This window comes from Ahaetulla prasina, chromosome 1 (genome assembly GCF_028640845.1).
Source record: "Ahaetulla prasina isolate Xishuangbanna chromosome 1, ASM2864084v1, whole genome shotgun sequence".
Classification (NCBI taxonomy): domain Eukaryota; kingdom Metazoa; phylum Chordata; class Lepidosauria; order Squamata; family Colubridae; genus Ahaetulla; species Ahaetulla prasina.
This window is the reverse complement of record NC_080539.1, coordinates 286,369,796-286,387,939: the sequence shown is the minus strand read 5'-3', so window position 1 is coordinate 286,387,939 and position 18,144 is coordinate 286,369,796. Positions and strand designations below refer to the sequence as shown.

The 18,144-nt window shown below is 45.6% G+C and overlaps 1 protein-coding gene across 1 annotated transcript in view; it reads left to right on the top strand.

The window, feature by feature from the left end:
• The window catches only part of ABTB2 (ankyrin repeat and BTB domain containing 2), a 188,605-nt gene that overhangs the window by 24,402 nt on the left and 146,059 nt on the right, over positions 1-18,144 (top strand). The gene's annotated exons all lie outside the window — the stretch shown is intronic.

Here is an 18,144-nt window from a genome sequence, read left to right as displayed (position 1 = left end):
GCCCTCCAGAGATCATCCACCAACGCGACCAAAGCCGTCTCAGTGCTGTAACCGGGCCGGAAGCCGGACTGGAACGGGTCTAGATAGACAGTTTCATCCAGGTGCAGGGGAAACTGATATGCCACCATATTTCTACAACCTTCGCCGGCGAAGGTTGAGACCGGACGATAATTACCTAAAACAGCCGGGTCCAGGGAAGGCTTCTTGAGGAGGGGTCTCACCACCGCCTCTTTCAAGGCGGCCGGGAAGACTCCCTCCACCAAGGAAGCGCTTGTAATTGCCTGGAGCCAGCCTCGTGTTACCTCCTGAGTGGCCAGCACCAACCAGGAGGGGCACGGGTCCAGCAAACACGTGGTGGCATTCAACCTACCCAACAACCTGTCCATGTCCTCGGGAGCCACAGGGTCAAACTCATCCCATAAAATGTCACCAAGACTGCAGTCATAACTTTGTTGCTTGTATCCTTGCGATTTATATTGATATTGGTTGTCTCCTAGTATGATTTGATTGCTTGTTGCACCGTATGACCGTCACTGGGTGTTGTGCCCTGTGATTCTTGATGAATGTATCTTGTCTTTTTATGTACACTGAGAGCACATGCAACAAAGACAAATTCCTTGTGTGTCCAATCACACTTGGCCAATAAATAATTCTATTCTGCAAGACTAGAACTGACCGGGTTACTTATGGGTCCGCCTACTGCCACCGTTTGCCTCCCACCGACCCATGCGCTCTCACAGAGAGGGACTCCTCAGGGTACCGTCAGCCAAGCAATGTCGGCTGGCGGCCCCCAGGGGAAGGGCCTTCTCTGTGGGGGCTCCCACCCTCTGGAACAAACTTCCCCCAGGACTTCGTCAACTTCCCGACCTTCAGACCTTCTGCCGCGAGCTGAAGACATATTTATTTATTCGCGCAGGACTGGCATAGAATTTTTAGAAGTTTTTATTATTCGGTTTTAAATTTTAAAGTGGGTTTTATTGTTCTAAATGCATTTTAATTTGGGGCCATATTTAATAAGTTTTTTAATTATTGATTTTATTCTGTATTTATTCATTGTTATTTTATTCGGCTGTGAACTCCTGAGTCCTTCGGGAGAAGGGCGGTATAAAAATTTAATAAATAAATAAATAAATGAAGAGAACCTGAGAACAATACTGCAATGCAAAAGGGCTGAAATCCCAGGCAGAGGCACCTTCCCCCTCCCCCTTTCTCTGCAGTAGGCTTGCAAATCATGCCCACCTCCCCCAATACCTGACCTCTCCTCCACCTGAAGGATGCAGAGAGAGGGACAAAGGAGCAAGGTCATGGCCACTGTGACATCTTCTCGCTGCAGCTTTAGATGAGAAGCAAAAGCAGGTCAAGAGGCTGCTGCATCCCTAGCCAGCTCCCACATTAAAGAAACAGGATGAAAGGCAAACAAAGAGCACAATAATTAATTTTACTTGAATGAGCAAGTGAAAATGTCCGGGATGGCTGTATGTGGCCTCTGACATCACTTGGTGGCACATCCAGGACATCTGCTGATTGCATGGCTAGAATTCAGCAGCCAGGTTTTCTTTCTGGTTTCCAGAGATACCTTTTGCTGCCTTTGGCTACTTAAAGCTTGTATAAAGAATTGGTTTTTATCGTAATTGTGTTGCAAAAAAAAAAAAGTATTTGAGCCTTGATGAAAATATTGGCAGTTACCAAGTTGGTGAGCTATTATTGTTTTTTTGTAAAATATAGTGCTATATTATATTGAGTAAATTAAAAGGAGCCTGTTATAATTTTTGACATTGTCCCCACTCCTCTTCCTTGTGGTTGGATCGTGATCCTTAAGAATCCCCTACTTTCTAAGCACGTGCATTTACAGTAATTTAAATATCTGTTGTTTTTAGTTAGTGGTGCTTATCTGAAGTTATTATTGCAATGCATGATTTATAACTCCAATACCAGTGAAAGACCTTTTCAGAAAATTAATTCTAACAAGTGACATGCCGGGGCTACCCAGAGTGCTAACTTACATCCTCCCTTTCAAAGTCTTGTCTTTCAACCTCTCTTCATTGCTCAAAAGGTCAAAGCCGCCTTAAGGCAAACAACCTCTTCTGAATTAAGATAGATTGACTTTCTTAGCAGAAAGCTAACACTTGAGGCGCAGCCAAGACTCAGCAATTGGCTTCTTGTGGAAGAAGATGCTAAACTGGCAATTTTAGGGAACTGGGCTGGCACCATCTACAAAGCAGAAGCAATTTCAGTTGCTACGGGTAGCAGACTCAGACAGAAAATCGTGGTAGGATGAAAAATAAACCCAAACATACTGAAATAGTAGAAGGGCTTCAGTGAAAGAAGTTGAGAGAACAGCCTTGCCGGTACTACTAATCAAACAAGCTAAAGGAAACTGACTTATTCCTGGTCTCTTCATATTTGTTTATGTTTGTTTATGTTTATGTTTATTCAGATTTGTATACCGCCCTATCTCCCTAGGGACTCAGGGCGGTTCACAGGCAAATAAAATACATATAAATACAAGATAAAATGTCCGTTAAAAACTTATTAAATATAGCCCGATAATTAAAACAATATATATAATAAAACCCATTTAAAATCTAAATTTAAAAAACCTAATCCAGCCCTGCGCAGACGAATAGATGTGTTTTAAGCTCGCGGCGGAAGGTTCGGAGGTCCGGAAGTTGATGAAGTCCTGGGGGGAGTTCGTTCCAGAGGGTGGGAGCCCCCACAGAGAAGGCCCTTCCCCTGGGTGTCGCCAGACGGCACTGCCTAGCCGATGGCACCCTGAGGAGTCCCTCTCTGTGAGAGCGCACGGGTCGGTGAGAGGTATTTGGTAGCAGCAGGCGGTCCCGTAGATAGCCCGGCCCAATGCCATGGAGCGCTTTAAAGATAGTTACCAGCACCTTGAAGCGCACCCGGAAAGCCACAGGCAGCCAGTGCAGTCTGCGCAGGAGAGGTGTCACGCGGGTGCCACGAGGGGCTCCCTCTATCACCCGCTGTCGTGTTCCACTCCTCCGCTGACAGCTGGGTCAGGGAAATCCGAATCAGGCTTGCCTCTGCAGCTCTGCCCAAAGTCCTAGCAAAGTCCTCAGAGCAGGCAGGAGACCAGTAAGTGACTTCAGCAAGATAAGTTCGACTTTTGCCTGACTCAGAGACTGCCAGAAAGTAGATCCTTTATATAGGCCATGGGGTGTGGCTCCATGACTCAGCACTCATTAAGGCCTGCCCCTCCCTTCCCTCTGTTGCCTCCGCCTATCCAATCTTCTGATGCGAGGGTCACACCAATCAGCTGTTGGTAATAAACCCTCCTCAGGCTCACATGCTGTGGAGGAGGGGGAGGGGTCTAGCTGCTCCGTTTGCCTGGGCATGGAGTCAGGGCTGGGGCAGGGAGATTCTCCTTCTTCTGCAGTTTGTGTGGGCATGGAGCCAGGACTGGGACCGGGAGGCATACATTCCTCAGTGTTCGGGAGCAGGTAAGAAGGCCCCGGCTGCTCTGAGGGCGGGCAAGACACAACACCCGCGCAGCTGCATTCTGAACTAACTGCAGCCTCCGGATGCCCTTCAAGGGGAGCCCCATGTAGAGAGCATTGCAGTAATCCAGACGAGACGTCACGAGAGCGTGAGTGACCGTGCATAGGGCATCCCGGTCTAGAAAGGGGCGCAACTGGCGAACCAGGTGAACCTGGTAAAAAGCTCTCCTGGAGACGGCCGTCAAATGATCTTCCAAAGACAGCCGTTCATCCAGGAGGACGCCCAAGTTGCGCACCCTCTCCATCGGGGCCAATGACTCGCCCCCGACAGTCAGCCGAGGACTCAGCTGACTGTACCGGGATGCCGGCATCCACAGCCACTCTGTCTTGGAGGGATTGAGCTTGAGCCTGTTTCTCCCCATCCAGACCCGTACGGCTTCCAGACACTGGGACAGCACTGACGGTTGGGGTGGCCCGTGTGAAAAGTACAGCTGAGTATCATCAGCGTAAAGCTGGTACCTCACACCGAAGCCACTAATGATCTCACCCAGCGGCTTCATATAGATGTTGAACAGGAGGGGCGAGAGAATCGACCCCTGCGGGACCCCACAAGTGAGGCGCCTCGGGGCCGACCTCTGCCCTCCTGTCAACACCGTCTGCGACCGGTCGGAGAGATAGGAGGAGAACCACCGATAAACGGTGCCTCCCACTCCCAATCCCTCCAACCGGTGCAGCAGGATACCATGGTCGATGGTATCAAAAGCCGCTGAGAGGTCTAATAGGACCAGGGTGGAGGAACACCCCCTATCCCTGGCCCTCCAGAGATCATCCACCAACGCAACCAAAGCCGTCTCAGTGCTGTATCCGGGCCGGAAACCGGACTGGAACGGGTCTAGATAGACAGTTTCCTCCAGGTGCTGGGGAAACTGACACGCCACCACACTCTCAACAACCTTCGCCACAAAGCGAAGGTTGGAGACCGGACTATAATTACCTAAAATAGCCCAGGGAAGGCTTCTTGAGGAGGGGCCTTACCACCGCCTCTTTCAAGGCGGCCGGAAAGACTCCCTCCAACAAAGAAGCGCTCGTAATCGCCTGGAGCCAGCCTCGTGTCACCTCCTGAGTGGCCAGTACCAACCAGGAGGGGCACGGATCCAGTAAACACGTGGTGGCATTCAACCTACACAGCAACCTGTCCATGTCCTCGGGAGCCACAGGGTCAAACTCATCCCAGACAATGTCACCAAGACCGCCCTCAGACGCCCCACCCGGATCCCCGCAATTTTGGTCCAGACCGTCGCGAAGCTGAACGATTTTATCGTATAGATAACCGTTAAACTCCTCGGCACGTCCCTGCAATGGGTCATCTCGCTCCCCCTGGTGAAGGAGGGAACGAGTCACCCGGAACAGGGCGGCCGGGCAGTTATCTGCCGACGCAATGAGGGACGAGACGTAACAACGTCTCGCATTCCTCAGTGCCACAAGGTAGGTCCTAGTGTAGGACCTCACTTGTGTCCGATCAGCCTCTAAACGACTGGACCTCCACAAACTCTCTAGGCGTCTTCTCCAGCGTTTCATCCCCCTCAGCTCCTTGGAGAACTATTTACATTTCTATTTTCAAAATCTGAATATTTTTCTTACTGAACAGTAATTAGACAGTTTTTACTGCGTGTGGTATTTGCACTGGTTTTCCTTTACTGAGGCACAATTCCTCTGTTGCTACATAATTTCAGGTCATTGTCATTAAGAACATTTGGATCAGTAGTGGGTTTCAAATCCCGTTGCTACCTGTTTGCTTGTGGGCATTCGCGCACACACACGACACTTCTGCGCATGCACAGAAACTTCTGCACATGTGCAGAGATGTCCGGGCAGGTGGGTGGAGCCTCCCGCCGCTACCGCCGCTACCAGTTCGCCCGATCCAGGGTGAACTAGTAGCAACCCACCACTGATTTAGATGCTTGGGAAAATGAATAAGGAAGCCAGTCTTGATTATTTTACCTTCTCCAGAATTTTTAGGATTATTATTTTTTTTTGGACCATTTATTTAAATCCATGCCCATCCAGGGATTAGTTTTCTCTTTGCTCACAACACACAATGCCATACAGTATGACTAGGGAGAAAGAAGGTCGGGCAATCTTGGTGTAAGCTAAAAGCTTTCCAGCCAGTGAAGAGGGAGTTGCTGCAAATGCATAATAGGTCTTCCCAAAAACCTAATTATAGGAAATGAAAATACAAATCAGGAGGAATGGAGTTTCTGTTGCTTTTACAATGCACAGAGAGTTTGAGGCTATAGCAACTTGGGCTATCTCGATCATAACTGGGATGGGAGTGGGGTATTGTTTTTTTATTTTTTATTTTCTGTATTATGTTTTTACTGCTTGTAAGCCATCTAGAGTCGCTATGAGTGAGTAGGCATCCATATAAATTTCCATAAATAAATAAATAAATAAAATTCATATGCTGCCCATCTCACTATCCAAAATGACAGCTCATAACACAGCAAAAACATAAACATAAAAACATTAACGAAAATTAGATAAAACTAAGAGCACAAACAGTACTGAGGTGGGATTTTCTCTTTTGCTCTATCAACAATTTCCAGCATAATGCTCCACTGAGGCCCCACACCAACAGTACAAAGACAGAGGCAGGTTTTAAGCCCTTCTGGAAGGCCAGAATGGTGGAGGCAGATCTCACATTCCTGAAAGAATAGAATAGAATAGAATTTTTATTGGCCAAGTGTGATTGGACACACAAGGAATTTGTCTTGGTGCATATGTTCTCAGTGTACATAAAAGAAAAGATACCTTCATCAAGGTACAACATTTACAATACAATTGATGGTCAATATATCAATATAAATCATAAGGATTGCCAGCAACAAGTTATAGTCATACAGTCATAAATGGAAAGAGATTGGTGATGGGAACTATGAGAAGATTAATAGTAGTGCAGATTCAGTAAATAGTTTGACATGTTGATGGAATTATTTGTTTAGCAGAGTGATGGCCTTCGGGAAAAAACTGTTATTGTGTCTAGTTGTTCAGCCATGGCAGGAAAGACTCTTCTAGACCTCATCAGCTGAAATTCCTTGACTGACAGGGTGTGCAACATACATTTTCCACCAAAGCGAATGGGTCTTAGTGCCTGAATCATACTGAACATGCTCTGTTAAATTGATACTTGTGCCAAAATAGCGACATTCACTGGCCTGGCAACCCAGCCCCAAATGGAGGCTGGGCCTGATGAAATAGTAGTAACTGTGAGAGGGATCTTGGAGTCCTAGTGGACAATCATTTATATATGAGCCAGCAATGTGCAGCAGCTTCCAAAAAAGCCAACACAGTTTTGGGCTGCATAAACAGAGGGATAGAATCAAGATCATGTGAAGTGTTAATACCACTTTATGCCTTGGTAAGGCCACACTTGGAATATTGCATTCAGTTTTGGTCGCCACGATGTAAAAAAGATGTTGATACTCTAGAAAGAGTGCAGAGAAGAAGAACAAAGATGATTAGGGGACTGGAGGCTAAAACATATGAAGAACGGTTGCAGGAACTCAGTATGTCTAGTTTAATGAAAAGAAGAACTAGGGGAGACATGATAGCAGTGTTCCAATATCTCAGGGGTTGCCACAAAGAAGAGGGAGTCAAACTATTCTCCAAAGCACCAGAGCGTAGAACAAGAAGCAATGGGTGGAAACTAATCAAGGAGAGAAGCAACTTAGAACTAAGAAGAAATTTCCTGACAGTTAGAACAATTAATCAGTGGAACAACTTGCCTGCAGAAGTTGTGAATGCTCCAACACTGGAAATTTTTAAGAAAATGTTGGATAACCATTTGTCTGAAATGGTGTAGGGTTTCCTGCCTGGGCCAGGGGTTGGACTAGAAGGCCTCCAAGGGCCCTTCCAACTCTGTTATTATTATTATTATAAGGGTGGCAATGGTAAGCTGGCCTTGTACAGCAAGTATCATAGGGGACATGAAAGAAATTATGGAGATGTTTGTTCAATACAGTCCTCTAGGTTTCCATCTGAGTTTTTCCCTTTAATACTGAAACTTTGATCCTGGATCAAAGGATCCAGTAAAATGTGAGTTTCAGTTTTGCTTGTTCATTTTCACCTAATACTTGGGGACGGTCTTTTTCCTCTCAGCCCTAGGAAGTGGTCCATGGCAAACCACTTCCGAAAAGGTTGCCAAGAAAAATGCAGGGGCTTGTCCACGAAGTTGTCAGGAGTCGAGACTCTAACTCGTTTTGGAGCAGCGAATGGCGGCGGCCATGTTGGGGGGGGGTTTGGAGAGACGCCCGGCATGATTCAGCTGATTTTCCGGCCGTTCGGGCCGTGGAAGGAAATCAACGAAGGAGCATTCCGAACATCGACGGAGGGCATGGAAGGTGGTATGCTGGATACCGGGTGTTTCGGATTGCTGCGAATTGTGCTTGCTGGGACGGAATTTGGAGGGGTAAGAACTTGGAGGGGCAGGAACATCGCCCCCCCCTCCCTCCCTCCCTGCTTGGACTGGAACATCGCGTCTCCCCCATTGCTGACTTTTGCCTCGGCTTGTCAAAATGGGGGGTAGGAACATCGCCCCCTCCCTGCATAGACTGGAACATCGCGTTTCCCCCACGGAGGTTTGATCTGACGGCCTAGTGGGGGAGGCAGGGACGGCATGAGGGCACCGGCGGAGTCGTTTTCAATTAAGGACGCATAACCGGGAATGCGAGGGAGACCTTTTCAGCTTGTGGTCCCACGGACTCCTACGGACTAGGACCCACATGGTTATCTATCTAAGGGTGGGTCCCGGCGATTTTTTTGGATGCGACGATAACATCGCCGACGGCTAAGGATGGACACTTTTCCGCAATTGTATGGACAACTTCTCCATGAGATATTCATTCGCCGAACTATTACGACTGCGAGGTTCCCCCGCCTCGCAGGAATGGCCCTCCAAGCTATCGAGGCTTACCTTAACGAAGGGTCTTGGGACCCAGAGAGGTGGCATCTGACCAAGAAGAATTTGTGGGGTTTTTAAATAGTTTTTAAATAAGGGTTTTTAAGGGGAGGGATTTGACGGGTGGGGGAGGACCCGTCGGGAGGATCCAGCCCTGTGCTAGTTCGCGACTTTCGCCATCTTGTCTGAAGGCAGGGGAGGGCGTTCCAGGTTTAGAGGGTTGTTCGATCTGTACGGTAAGTGGGAGAGGCAGATATGGCGGGGGGGAGGGGCCGTATCGAGTTATGGGGGCACGTGTTCGATGTCTGAGAGCGATCACGTGCTCCGGCCCCTCAGTCCCCACCCGTTCCTCGGGTGGCCATGATCCTCAGAGCTTGGATCTTCGGCTGGTGTTATGTAATGCCCGGTCCGTGGTTAATAAGGCCCCCTTGTTTTGTGATCTTATCCAGGGGGGGCCCGCGGCCCCCATGGGCATTACGGAGACCTGGTTGGGCCCTGAGGGGGGGGTCCCCCTGGTGGAGATGTGCCCTCCAGGCTTCCGAGCATTTCATCAGCCGAGGGTCCAAGGTAGGGGTGGGGGGGTGGCGGTTGTTATTAAGGAAGATCTAGAGCCGAGGGAGACCACTGTTCCTCAGATTGCCGGCTGCGAATCCCTCTGTGTGCGTTGGGGCTATAGGAATCAGTTGGGCTTGGTGATCGCGTACCTGGCTCCTTGCTGCGTGACCACAGCCCTGCCCGAGCTGTTGGAGGTACTGGCTGCTGTGGCGGTTGAGACCCCCAAACTTATAGTCATGGGGGATTTCAACTTGCCATCAGTTGGCTTGTCATCGGCGGGAGGTCGGGAGTTCAAACTTCCATGACGGCCTTGGACCTGATTCGAGTAAATGATGGCCCCACACACAGGGGAGGCATGCTGGACCTGATTTATATCTCTGGACAGTGGTTAAATGATCTGGTATTAGATGATTTAGTAACAGAACCAATGTCATGGTCGGATCATTTCTCCTTCGCCTAGACTTCCGAACCGCCATTCACCACCGCAGGGAGACGGAACCTATACGGTGGTTCCGTCCCAGGCGCCTGATGGACCCTGAGAGGTTCCAGACGGAGCTTGGGCCATTCCCTGAGGATCTGGCCCACGGCACGACTGAGGAACTGGTCGTGGCCTGGGAACAGGCCGCGGCCGGGGCCCTGGACCGTGTCGCGCCTTTGCGGCCTCTGACCCGGCGCAGATCTCGTCCGGCCCCTTGGTTCTCCGAGGGGCTGAGGGAGATGAAACGCCGGAGAAGACGCCTAGAGAGCACCTGGAGGTCCAGTCGCTCCGAAGCTGATCGGACACTAGTTAGGACCTATTCTAGGACCTACCTAGTGGCAATGAGGGAAGCGAGGCGCTCCTACGCCTCCACCCTCATTGCATCGGCAGATAACCGCCCGGCCGCCCTGTTTCGGGTGACCCGCTCTCTCCTACATCAGGAGGTGCGGGATGACCCTTTGCAGGGACGAGCCGAGGAGTTTAGTGGTTATCTATACGATAAAATCGCTCAGCTGAGGGACGGTCTGGACCGAATGTGGGATGATCCAAGCGAGGGAGAGGAGGCACGTCTTGTTGAACACGTTTGGGATGAGTTTGACCCTGTGGCTCCCGAGGACGTGGACAGGTTGTTGGGGAGGCTTCACGGCACGACATGTTTACTGGACCCGTGCCCTTCCTGGCTGCTACTGGCCACTCAGGCGGTGACACGAGGCTGGCTCCAGAGGATTATCAACGCTTCTTTGTTGGAAGGGGTTTTCCCTGCCGCCTTGAAAGAGGCGGTGGTGAGACCCCTCCTTAAGAAGCCCTCATTGGACCCAGCTATTTTGGGTAATTATCGTCCAGTCTCCAACCTTCGCTTTGTTGCGAAGGTTGTAGAGAGTGCCGTGGCGCGACAGCTGCCCCAACACCTGGATGAAGGCGGCTATCTAGACCCGTTCCAGTCCGGTTTCCGACCCGGATACAGCACGGAGACAGCTTTGGTCGCATTGGTGGATGATCTCTGGAGGGCCAGGGACAGGGGATATTCCTCTGCCCTGGTCCTATTAGACCTCTCAGCGGCTTTCGATACCATCGATCATGGTATCCTGCTGCGCGGTTGGAGGATTGGGAGTGGGAGGCACCGTATATCGGTGGTTCTCCTCCTATCTCTCCGACCGGTCGCAGACGGTGTTGACAGGGGCAGAGGTTGACCGCGAGGGGCCTCACTTGTGGGGTCCCACAGGGGTCGATTCTCTCGCCCCTGCTGTTCAACATCTACATGAAGCCGTTGGGTGAGATCATCAGTGGTTTCGGGGTGAGATACCAGCAGTACGCTGACGATACTCAGCTGTACTTTTCCACCCCGGACCACCCCAATGAAGTTGTTGAAGTGCTGTCCCGGTGTTTGGAAGCTGTACGGGTCTGGATGGGGAGAAACAGGCTCAAGCTTAATCCCTCCAAGACGGAGTGGCTGTGGATGCCGGCACCCCGATTCAGTCAGCTGCAGCTGCGGCTGGCTGTTGGAGGCGAGTTACTGGCCCCAAAGGATAGGGTGCGCAACTTGGGTGTCCTCCTGGATGACCGGCTGTCGTTTGAAGACCATTTGACGGCCGTCTCCAGGAGGGCCTTCCACCAGGTTCGCCTGGTTCGGCAGTTGCGCCCCTTCCTTGATCGGGATGCCTTATGCACAGTCACTCATGCGCTCGTTACCTCTCGCTTGGATTACTGTAATGCTCTCTACATGGGGCTCCCTTGAAGTGCGCTCGGAGGCTTCAGTTAGTCAGAATGCAGCTGCGCGGGTTATAGAGGAGCTACGCGTAGCTCCCATGTAACACCGCTCCTGCGCAGACTGCACTGGCTGCCTGTGGCCTTCCGGGTGCACTTTAAGGTGTTGGTTATGACCTTTAAAGCGCTCCATGGCTTAGGACCTGGGTACTTACGGGACCGCCTGCTGTTACCACATGCCTCCCACCGACCCGTACGCTCCCATAGAGAGGGACTTCTCAGGGTGCCGTCCGCCAAACAATGTCGGCTGGCGGCCCCCAGGGGAAGGGCCTTCTCTGTGGGGGCCCCCACACTCTGGAACGAGCTTCCCCCGGGCCTACGCCAAATACCTGACCTTCGGACATTTCGTCGCGAACTCAAGACTCATCTTTTTATTCGCGCGGGGCTGGCTTAAATTGGGTTTTTAAATGTTGAATTTATTAATTTTAATCGGGGTTTTTTAGTATGGTAAATTTTAATTGCTGGGCTAATTTAATAAGTTTTTTAATTCGTATTTTAAACCTGTATATTGTATGGTCGGTTTTTATTATGCCTGTACACCGCCCTGAGTCCTTCGGGAGAAGGGCGGTATAAAAATCAAATAAAATAAATAAATAAATAAATAACTCAAAGGCAGAATGGATTGGGGTTTGTTCTGAATTGCAGTGAATAAGATGGTTTCCCCTGCCTTCTAGTTGGAAACAGTAAAGCTTAAGGCAGACAACTGGGCTTTTTTTAAAAAAATGGAATCCGTTGTTCTGTAGCTATACAATTGCAACCTCCATGAACAAATATACTGAAGTTAATTTTCCCCCAAGCAGAACAGCTGTCAGTACTCAGCATTTGGAAGGGTGTAATCAATGTAAATGTCCTTGTTTTTTTTTTTTTTCCAGAGTAGTTGTGGAGAAAAAGGGAGGGAATAAAGCTTGCCTTTGCTGCTTTAAAGATAGAAGTCTGGAAATATATCACATGTTAGTGTAACTTCGTGATTTATGATACTTGAACAAGACATCATTAAACTTGTTTTAAAAATTCCGTGCAGTCCCTTGATTTTTCTTCTTCTTCTGGACATAGGAGAACTAAAGTTTCCAATTCATTTGCTGACTTCCTACAGGGATATTGAGAACTCCTACTTTCACAGTGCTTCCTGATTTTAGTTTAAAATCTCCTGTTGGAATGTAATCTGTAAATCTAGAAATGTTGGGAGTTGTCAGGGTAAAAGCTAAAGAACAGGACTCCTTGGCTGCAAATGATTGTGGAGTTTTGTGCAAGCAATTGCAAAGCCACTAGGCTTTGCCAAAACTGTAATTAATAATTTTCTTAGGGGGGGGGGCTAATGACATGCTAGAGAAGGAATTTTAGGGAGGGCTTTTTTTTCACCAGCAAGACTCTCAGTAAGGCTGCCCTCCTATTATTTATTTTGAGAGTAATTTAAAGTAATAGGACTTTTTCCTGAATAAACATAAATAGAAGGGGCTAGCTGCTATATCCGAAATGATATTACCAGATAGTCCTCATTTGGACAATAATTTGAACCAGCAACTCAGCAATTATGTTTATAATTTTACACAGAACAATGCATACCAAATGACTGTAATGCCAAACAGATGATTAAGAGAGAGGAGACATTGCAAAGACAAATGTGGGCGATTGTCACAAAGTCAATTTCTCAGCACAGTCATAACTGCAGATGGTTGCTGTTTGAGGTAGTCACTAAGCAAGGACTTCTGGTAAACTAATATCATTGCTGTTTAGTGACGCTTCTAGAGATGAGACTTGAGAGGAATACTCTAAAACACATCTTAAAAAAATAAAATTAATGATCATTCTTTACTGTAATTACTATTTACATTGAATCATAGACATTTATCTTGTAAACAAACTAAACTCCTGGAATAATCCAGACATCTCTGCCTTCGTAAATTCTTGCAACAACAACAAAAACAAGGTTTGTGCCAAAATATAATGTTTTAACAACTGTTTTATTACTTTGATAAACCTGAAAATCTTTTGAGTGTAATTTGTCACAGATCCTGCCCTCTCTAAACTATTCCTTTAGTAAAGAACAGAATAGAAGAACTACTTTCTTTGTACATAATTCTGTACAATATTTCTTTAGGATTACTGCAGTTGATTTATTAAAACATTATTTAAGTTTGAAGCAAGGGGAACGCTTTTATTCACTGCTTGATAAACTGATTAATGTTTTAGATCCAAAATTGCAACTATAAACATTTCTGTGTGGAGTTCCTCTCAATATAATTAGAAAGCATTCCAGATCCAAGACCATATCTCTATGACGGACACCTCTGGCTGAATAAAACTGGTGATTCAGAGGATCTGTCCAGTTCAAGAAATTACATGTCATTTGGCATGAACATGAGAAGCAAGATTGGGCCAAATCACGTTTTCTTGGTGAGCTCATATTTGTCCCGTGGCTGAAAACATGCTTCATATTTTCCATTTTAAATGCAATGTATCTCTGTCCATTATTTGTGTGTAAGCACAAATATAAACATGTTGGGGGCAATACTATAGCTACTGTAAGGTCCCAAACTGTTCTTGAGTCACCAGAATGCCAAAGAGAGAGAGATTCAAGAAGAGGCTTGGAAAAATATCAGCTTTAATTTGTAGAAAGAAGAGCTGGGTAGACCATATCACTACATACAGACAAGGAGTATGCAGTGAAAGGCCACACCTTGGGGTGGTGGGGTATGGTGTCCTTTTATACCTTGGCAGTGCAGCAAGGAACAGGGGTGTTGAGTGCTTAGCAACAGAGGGGCTGGGTGCTTAACAACACAGGTACCAGGCTTGGAGAAAAACAAGATAATAGATAATAGAAGTTAGATCACTGATAGAACCAAATGGCAGAGGCAATTCCAATTCTTAGCAAAGCAATTCTTACAGAAACAAAACAGCAAGTTATTATTATGTCCCAGTAATTCTACCTTTTCTACTGTTATTATGTCCCTACACTACATTGCTAAACCAAAAGTCTACTGGGAAATTTGAATTTATTCAACCACTACCTACCAAGTGAAACTTTTGGAGTAGGCAGTTGGCTCCATTTAAATTAAACTTTGGGATATTTTTTGTTGTTCTTTTGATGTACTTTTCATAACAGTGAATTACTTTTACAGAAAACAGAAAGATCCTTCATTTAATAGCCCACATATTCAACCACTAATATAGAAGTATAATGCAGCTCTTACTCAAGTCATTGCCAGAAAGTTTAAGTCCGCTTTGGCAAGATGGGCAGCATACAAGTTTGATAAATAAATAAATATTTAGTTGGCCCCAGTTATTTATACAATTCAACCAGAATTAAATGTTCAGGATAATGCATTTGTTTGTCTTTACATTGGAAATATTATTTAGTTGCGCCCTGCAAAATAGCAGCTTATCAGATCCAACAGTGAAATTCAAGAACCAGCACAAAATATCTCATTTCAGTGCAACTGACTGTCCCATGATCTGATGCTTCAGATTAATATCATAACAGATCAGACTGAAGAAAGAAACACACACTATAATCCTATCTGTGCCTATTCAGAAGTCGCCTCCATTGAATTCCATGGTGAGATTCAACTTAGAAGAAAAGAGAGAATAAATTTACAGGACTGCATCAGATCCATGGGTGTATATATTCAGAAAGCAAGGCGGGATAAAAATCTAATAAACAAAGTCTGAATCTATTCAGTGGGATTCACTGAGGAAACTGTCAATTCAGCTGCAAGATAGGAATAAATCACTTGTGAGGCTCTCCAGGAGTGAAATGGATAAGCCTGACTAGGTGCCTCAATGGCTAAGACATTAAGCTTGTTGATCAGAAAGGTCAGCAGTTTGGCAGTTCGAATCCCTAGTACATAGTTCGAATCTCCTGTGTGAGTAGTGGGTTGGACTAGATGGCCTCCAAGGTTGCTTCAGCTCTGTTACTGTACAGCTACATAAATTTAAATAAATAGCATAGAATTGCACTGCATTTTTTAAAAAAAGATAGTCACAGGGTGAATCAAATGGAGCAGTGCTGCAGTGGCATCCAGGACAGTTTTTGGGCAATTTCCCAAACCGGCTTCCTGATATGAACTTGCTAATTAATACCTTTAATATGACTGAGTATATATCAATTTGTTCTGGACAGAACATGATGACTTTAAATCCCTCAACATTTCTTGACCTAGAAAGGACTTAAAGCAGCTGCTCTATTTGCTAAAAAAATTCCACTCAGGGGAAAGAAGAATACAGGTAGTCACTACTGCAATTGAGGCCAAAATTTCCGTTGCTAAACAAGACAGTTACTAAGTGAGTTTTGCCCCATTTTAGGACCTTTCTTGACACAGTTATTAAGTGAGATCACTGCAGCTGTTAAGTTAGTGTCACAGTTGTTAAGTGAATCTGGCTTCTCCATTAAGCGAAGGTCGTAAAAGGTGATCACATGACCTGGAATACTGCAACTGTCATAAACATGAGCCAATTGCCAACTGTCTAAATTTTGATTACGTGACCATGGGGATACGGCAATGGTTATAAGTGTAAAAAACTATCCCAAATCCCCCTTTTTAGCTCCATTGTAATTTCAAACGGTCACTAAACGAATGGTTGTAAGTCAAGGACTACCTATGGAAGATGCTTTTTTAGCAAATGGCCATTTCTGAATCTGTTCTTCCATTAAAATCTTCCAATATTTAATAATCTAGTCAGTGTAGGCTAGGTTTTCTTTTTCTGTTTTTAGCCAGAGGTGGTATTCAGCAGGTTCTGACCAGTTCTGGAGAACCGGTAGTGGAAATTTTGAGTAGTTTGGAGAACCGGTAAATACCACCTCTGACTGGCCCCATCCCCATCTATTCTCTGCCTCCTGAGTCCCAGCTGATCGGAAGGAAATGAGGATTTTGCAGTAACTTTCCCCTGGAATGAGGAGGGAATGAGATTTTACAGTATCCTTCCCCTGCCATGCTCACCAAGCCATACCAAGCCACGCCCCACAGAAACAGTAGTAAAAAAAATTGAATCCCACTACTGTTTTTAGCATATATTATTATTTTCCATTGTATGATTTATTATATAGTAGCTATATAGTCCACCTGTGTGCCATTGTAAGACTTTTGGTTTAATTCATATGTTTTATTTACTGTTGTGATCTATTGAGACTGTTTTACAATTGCAACAGAATATGCATTACAGGGAGAGAGAGAGAAAAAACACAGAGAGAGAAGCACACACACATACACACACAAAGAGAGAAATCTGGTCAATTCTTCCATTATTAATATATTTTCTTTTCCAGGAAATGTATTGTAAAGCTTTCAAAGCACAGCAAAATATATAAATAAAAGAGGTATAAGGGGTGACAAAACTAAAAGGGGTTACATAATCCAGTTCTTCTCATCCCTGCTCTTTCTGCAAGCCTCAGTATGAAACTATTTTGTAGTTTATTGTTAATATGATCCATATTACACAGAAAGGAATCCAACCACCCTAGTTTTATTGAGTCAAATGCTTCCAGAGGAATTCCAGCACATTAGTGGAGCAAGCATATTTTTCACAGGAATTAAAAAGAGTTCCATAGTGGCACTCATTCCAATGATTGCTAATAAAATTATTTGTAAGTAGTGAATAAATTTACATATTAAGCAAGGCTGTGCCTTTCTTCATAAAAAGCTAGCAAGACACAAAAGTTTGAGAACTGTTGTTTCAAATACAGTATGGTTATGCCTTCAGAATGTGGGATTAAAATTGAATTGTGGAATGGTTCCTTAATTCAGGTTCTAAAGATGCTAATACCCTAGTTTTTTTAAGCAGATGCCGCTCTGCTACTCTCAAACATATGCATGGAGGGATTGAACAGGTATAATGCAGAATGATGATTTAAATGTATTTTCGTTCTGCTTATTATTTCCTAAACAATAATGAAATGCAACCAGTAATGAAATATAAATATTATATCCTCACCACCATCGCTAACCACCCACGCTCTCCATGGCTTTCTGAAATAGCTTGAAATTCGACCGAGTAATCATTTTCCTGTCAAACAGAAAACTCATGCCTTATTAGGTTCCCTCAATCAACACAGATCTCTCAACTGCAGATATGCTTTATTTTGAATGGAAGTGACTTTCATAGTTTAGGCAAAAACATTTGTGAGAAGTAAGATCAATGCCTAAGATAAGCCTAGAATTCCCACAATTTGCCTGCTTCTCACCCAGGTGTTCATAGGTAGCTTGCTGAATGCACAAAACACAATCTACCAGAGGAAACTCATACAGTCTATCTCTGAAATCTGTACATTGCTTAGTTGCCATGGCACAAAACTGCATGTTTGATCTCACATACCTTTCCTAATTCTCCCAGCTGAATTCCTGTACATAGAATGAGTTGTTCCTTGCAAGATTTCTATGCATGCCTTCATTTAAGGCGGTGTCAGTTTTTCCCTAGCTGGGCAGGCATACACTAAAACATGTCAGGCTTTGCTTGTTTTGGCTACTGAAAAGTCTCTGGCTTGCAAGCTGGTCTTGGCCTCGCAATTATTTTTGCCTTCTGTAAAACTTACTTGACTATATGTAACACAGGAATAGGAATCCTTTGTATTAAAGCAACAGATGTGAACTCCCAACTTCCTCAGTCCATTTACACATAACACTGTGCCGGTGATATAAAATGTGATTCCTCGCCGCTCTTCGATTTACCTTCAGTTGATTCCGCTGAAAGGAAATATAAAACTCATTTCTATGTTGGGATCAATTTATTAATTAAGAATACATGAAAATCTGAGTCAGTTGACATTAGCGTCAAAGATTGCATAGAATGCAGCTGCAAGTTTAAAAATAGGAGTTTTTTTTTTAAATGCCCTTGACATCTGGATAGAGAAGCTACCTCATACTCAATTGTTCAACTTAAAAAGCTCCTTAAAAGTGATGCCTTTGGATGAGATATCATAGGCACAATAGAAGATGATG